Source organism: Buteo buteo, chromosome Z (genome assembly GCF_964188355.1).
Source record: "Buteo buteo chromosome Z, bButBut1.hap1.1, whole genome shotgun sequence".
NCBI lineage: Eukaryota > Metazoa > Chordata > Aves > Accipitriformes > Accipitridae > Buteo > Buteo buteo.
The window spans coordinates 29,378,669-29,385,182 of record NC_134204.1 but is presented as its reverse complement, the minus strand read 5'-3'; positions in this window follow the sequence as shown (position 1 = coordinate 29,385,182).

The window sequence follows — 6,514 nt, the reverse complement described above, 5'->3', positions numbered from 1 at the left end:
TTGACATAATCTGATTCAAAGTAACACCAGACAAGCAAAGACCTACAAGAGAAGTCAAGGCAGCACCCTCAGTAAAAGTGGTAGGTAGAAACAGCCTTCCACTTCTGTGCAAGGTGACCCTCCTGGGAAAAAAAACCCTTGTAATTCTAGAGTAAAGAAATAAAGCAGCCTGTTACTTCTCTAAAAGCATTGTGGTCTAAATAAGACAGACTTGCTCAAGCCAGTTCCACGACAGGTTCATTTCTACAGCAGTAGGCTGCAAAGACCTCAACCCAGATGTGCACTGCAGGTATAAATAGATACATTAACTCAGTGTCTCTGGCAATCTTAAGAAAATGCCCTATTTAACACCTGCAATTGATACTTTATTTTATTTTAGCTAACATGCTATTGCAACTGCTAAGTACAGCTACACTCATTTTCCAGAGTACCTAAAATTTTGGTCCACTTACATTTTCACAGAATCTAAATAAGAAAAGCTGAAGTTACCCTGGATTTATCTGAGGCCAGATGAAAAGTCAGTCAAAACCAGGAGCAGAAGACACACCAAAACCGAAAGTCTGGTTTGTCTGACTACAAGTGCCCAAAGACATACATCCAAATAGTTATCCCTAATTAAGCACCCTTCCTGGCTTGCAGGTGTGAGAACTGAGAGCAAACTCCACAGGGCGGAGACAGATAATATGGTAGGTTACGGAAGGAAAAAACAAATCAGACTTTTCCTGTGGGCAGGGCCTCCAAGAGCAGACTTTAAGCTAGACCAGATGTGCCCACAGGAGGAGGCGCTGCTCGACCACTTTCCACATCGTGGGTGTCACCTGCAGTCGGGTTGGGGCTCTCGGCTGCCAATCAGGACTCCGATGCAATTACTCCTTCGACTTACTTTGATTTTTTTTCTGGATCTTAAAGTCAATGGTTCTTTCTGGATTATTTTTGTCAATTTAAAGTACTGCTTTTATGTCTGTCTAGCCTCGTTGGTGGCCACTCGAATGTGGAGAGATTGTTTAGCATACACAGTATGTTGCTGTAAGAAATTTTTCTTCTTTTCGTCAGCTATGGTCAGAAGATAAAATATGTTTCCTTGCGAAATAAGTTTGTCAGCTAAAATTTAGAGTATGTATGCTGAAAAATTACTTGACCTTTGACATGAGAGAGAGAGAAACTCTTAAAAAGAGAAAAATCCCGAGTTCTTTATCCAACAGTATTCCCTCAAATGGCAGGGCCCAAAAGAGCAGGCAGTGAAGAGTGAAGTTAACAACATCTTTTTCAGTGGGTGCAAAACCAAAGGAAATGTTTAAGCAACTATGCAAAGTGATCAAAACCATGTTATTGACACTTGCTAAGGAATCACTGGAATTCTGTCCAGACTCTTTCTTAAAATACGCGGTTTTAATCCCTAGGTCTCAAAGCACTTTCTAAAAAACCAGTGAACTTGGTTGGTGAACTGAGGGACTTAAATATATTGTGACTTCCTTAAAAAACTTAGAAAGAAAACTGGTATTAAAATCCTCACCCCATCCCACCTCCCCATTCCAAGGAGCTGTTTTTCCGTGCTGATTTCTTCTTCCATTTTTATTGTATTCCTTAACAGTTTTAGCTTGACTCCTTGTCAGAGACACTGTGACTTAGAGCAGGGATGATAAGAGTTTGCTTTTTCTACCTTGATATATTGTTGTAGAAGCCAGTATGTATAAGACAAGGAATCCCTGTACCAAACAATCACTATATCAAGTGTGTATCTTCCTTCAGATTTGTTTATTATCAGAAAAGGTATCAGGGGAACATTTCCTGCTCTGCATTTTTAAACTTTGTATATGCTTTGACTTAATGTTAAAAATTGCTGGCTTTTTAAATGGATGGACGGTAGATCTGTACTATAAATTCAGTCTCTGCTTCATGTACCAATCTGTTAGTACAGCAAGAAAACCAGCATTTTTCTCTGTTACCTTTACTACTTAGCACCCCCAGGGCTGGTAGTTAGATAGCCAGGACATATTTGAGAATGCATGTTTCACTTCTGTATTATCACTGCCCAGCTGCCAGGATCAGACCATTGTGCCTCAGCTGAGATTTTCATTTTACCCAGTAATTCCACCACTGAAAAGGATGAACACACAGAGAACATGCTAGCTTGTAAGGAGTGGACTTCAGACCATGAAGTAATTTGCTGCCAGGATTCTGCAGTGCACAAGTGGATGATCACGTGGAAGAGACCATTCTCTTGCCATACAGTTGGCAGTATCTGTAAAGCATATTTTGTCATGGTTATAGAACATGATGTCATCTGAGCATTACAGCCCAGAGGGCCTAGTCTTGTGTTACTCTCATTGGATGCAGTGGTAGTACTTCTGAGTACTTCACCTCTGAAAATCAGACCTGAAATCTGCAAGTCTGTGGCAGCAGGACCTGTTTGTAGGTTGTGTTTTATTCTTTGCATATCATGTGCCAGAATGCCAATCATAACGATAAAGTTTCCACTCTTAACTTGTGACATAATTGGTAAATAGCCATAAATGGAAGTGTAAGGCTTCCACAGAGCATATGGAGTAAGCTCCTGCTAAATTGGGCCTTGATGACATGGTGCCTTACTTGGCAGTACAGCCAGCTTCTTAAACAGAATATATCTATCTCCATCACACAGTCTAGCAAGACTGTGGTGACTGCACACTTAATTTTACATATAGTAAGATTAGTTAACTTACTTAACTGCAGTTAGAAAAATAGAATGAATCTCTTGACAGTGGGCAAAACTAAGAGTGTGAAGCATCCTTCCATATTCAGCACTTCCACACAGTTTGTGTTGGACTCAGAGAATCTGTCACTTCTGGAGCAGGAATTTAATTAGTTAATTACAAAATGTTAATATTTGAGAATGTTAGTATTTTAGATGGCTTAAGTATATTTCCAGATTTTGTGAAGGATTCACATGGGATCCATGTCAGACATCTGTGTTTTTTGGGGGATTGCATCTCTGCTACATTCTTTCTGGGCATTAACAATATGTAAGCATATTTATGGGGTAGCAGGAGAGAATTGTATTGCAGTGTCCTCTCCAACTGCCTTCTCCTCCCATGAGAGAGGAGACCACTTGACTGTGTAGCTCTTTCCTGTTCCTAGCCTTTCCCTTCTTCACGCCCACCATAGCTCTTTCTGCCCTTGAATCATATTACTTCCCAATCTGTACTTAATTAATGGACAGCAACAAACATAGCACGTGCTGATGGTTCATCATTCTATCCTGAACTTTGTGGTATTAATTTATTTTTAATTGCCAGACAGAAAAAAAATCCACATCTATATATAAATCTCAACATGAACTCAACTGAAACACAGAGACTTACTTCCCAGAAGATTCCCTCTGCAGATGTCCTAACTCCTAATATTGGTGGCTAGCATGTGCCCAAAGAATTGTACAAATTTTACAGCTTATTTGAATGATATAATCTAGCAGCTGTTAAACAAGAGTTACTGAACAGTACCAGGAAAAACTTGAATCATATGTTACTTACAGCCTTTTTATCAAAGTAGCATTTATTCTACCCCTTGTTCCCCCCTGCACCAATCCGGACAGGCTGCCTAATGAGAAGCTGTGATTTGTGCAGAAGCATATCCACTGTAACCTGGATTTCAGACATCCAGCAAAAGCTGTTGCACAGCCGTGCATGTTTTGGTCTACACAGCCACTTAGCAAACCCAGGATGTGGAGTAGGACTTAAACACATCTGTTATTATTTCCCTTAATCTACAAGGAGTGCATAACAGGTGATGGACCTAAGAAAGCTGTGTAAATAAGTAGAACGGTGCTCTTGCTAGTGAGGCAACATACTCAGAGGAGAAGCGTTGCACAGCCCCTTGCAGGACCGGAGAGAGGGCTTACTTTGACTCCCAGGAATTACATTTTGTTTCCTCTCCCATGCTGGTGAGTCACATTCCAAGCTGCTGTTAAGGCGATAGGAGAATTAAAGTGTCAGCTGCTTCCCCTGCTCATTCCAGTCCTGGCAGCGGAGGCTAGACAGCAGTGGAGCTGCTGAACTAACTGTGGCAGGACTAGAGCAGGAACAAAGACAATTGCTTGGGCGCATGTTCAGATTCTGCTTCTTCCCCACATTGTCAAGAACCATTGCACGATGTATCTGTTCTTCATACCCTTGCATAACACCTCATGGCCTAGCATTCAATGCACTTGCCTGAGTATGTCTATGGAATTGTTGAAAATAAGAATGAAGGGACTGATCTGTCAGTAAGTGGAAACTGAAAAATTGCTAGATAGATAGCAAAGATATCCAAAGCACTAGTTTAAGTAGGCATACTGTTAGAGTTTTGAAATGGAGATTTATCTTGATGTTCTCTGTTATGCACAAAACTAATAAACTTTCTGCAACAGAGTCTCTGGGCATTTTGGGGGATGCACTTTTTACAAAAGTTGCTTTCTCTGTTATGTTAATGATTATTGAAATTCCTTCCTCCCTTCCTCAGTCCCTTCATTCCTTCCTTCCTTGTTTCTTCTGGTTTGATGTAACAAGCAATTTTTTAAGTCAGACCTGACTTGTACAACATCACGAGTGGCTGACATAGCAGTAAATCAGCTGTCTATCATGAGAATTATGTTTTCAGGGATTTTTTTTCCTGTTTGGGCTTTGTAAATCAATTTGCATATAAGTTTGTGTGAAAATGTTCCTTAGAACAATTGCCCTGTTTCACAGTAATTAGAGACTTACAGCTGTAGTGAAATATAGCCTTTTTTGGTGATTAAGTATAATTTCCAGAAAAAAACCTCACTGAGTTGTGGTATCCACCAGATCATAAATACTACTTCTCAGTAAAGCTCTGCTACAAGGGAACTAATTTTCCTGTAGGAGTATAATATACACTTTCTCTGCCTTTTCTAAACATTATAGCAAGGCTTACACAGAAAAGCTTTCATCTGTGAACTGAAAGACAGATCAGGTCAGTCAAAATATCTAAAAAAAATTCAATTCTATTTTCTCTTTTAATTTTTTTCACTCCTAAGTAAATTTACATTTTGAAACAGAGTCATTGCAAGTCAAAGAAAACAAAGTATTCACAAATAGAAAATGACTCAATTTGAAGCACTGGGTTTTAAAACTATGTTTGCTTTTATTAGTAAAACAATATATTAATTGAAATTAGCCATTCTCTTTGAGTGTTTTTCATAAGCCAACATTTTATTTTTAGAACTTTTTTGTAAAATGATTTTTCCAATAGCTCGGGTTAACAATCTTCATCTTACAATAACACTACTGTATGACATTCCTCAAATTATAACTGCACTCAGTGGCAGAATGAGAATTTGAACTGCAAAACATGGCACCATGGGGAATGACTGAATTAATTTTAAGTATCCACATTTCTATTGCAAACACATATTGTATGAAACAACTGTAAAAATATGTATCCATCTAAAACTCAGGTATTATACTCACGCTGAATTGTGAACTTAGTAGTGCAACTGAAAGAGCAAAACTTGCTTAGTTAATGGTGCTGGTACTGTTCTGCCACAACATTTGCAAGCTGATAACAAAAGATTTTTCCTTAACAGAGAGTAAGCTTCAGGTCCATAGCAATTTCTTGTATATTAGCATCAAATCAGAGCTGGACTGGGCTTCCATAATGTACCTTTAAGAAGATACATTAGTAGTTTCTGCCATCTTGCAGAGGGAACACTTCTGGTCACCAGGTCAACTGAATTAGAAGTAATTGTGTGGCTATAGAGGGCTTCTGTTGCTGTGGGACAGATTTCTTTCCTTTGAATCAACACAGAAAACAACCCAATGCCCAGCTCAGTGCATGAAATAATTGAACCTAAAGGGACAAAGAAAGGCACCAGTACAATGCTGGTAAAAATAGCTAAGGAAACACAGAAATTATGGCTCTTAAAGTAATTAACATTACCTCAGTCAGCTGCACAAGACAAATGAGTTATGGTAAACAAGGCTCAGGAATTAAAAAGCTTTAAGAATCAAAGTAAGGGTTGAAAATATTCCTGAACTAGATAGCATATGTCAAATGAAGCTTGCAAAATTGACAGTCAGAAAGCTAGTTGTTTTACTTGGAAATGAAACAAATTTAACATGTATCCTATCATTCTGTTACGTTGTTTTTTTTATTTTAACAACCTTCCAAAAACTAACTCACAATGTGGCAATACTAAGAATATATTTAGCTGTTGTTTTCCAAGAAGGCGTTCCAGGATTTTAATATCATCCCATATTGATAATTATTCCTTTGTTAGAGATACATAGCAGTATACACTTAATGCACTGCAATATTGGTCATTTACAAACACCTCCACTTTTCAATGAAATCTGCTGAGGGTAGAACTGCTTGTGGAACTTTGTATTCGGTTTGCATAGCAAGATTTTGATAACAGGGGGGCTACAGGGGTGGCTTCTGTGAGAAGCTGCTGGAAGCTTCCCCTGTGTCTGACAGAGCTAATACAAGCCAGGTCCAAGACGGACCCACTGCTGCCCAAGGCTGAGCCCATCAGCGACAG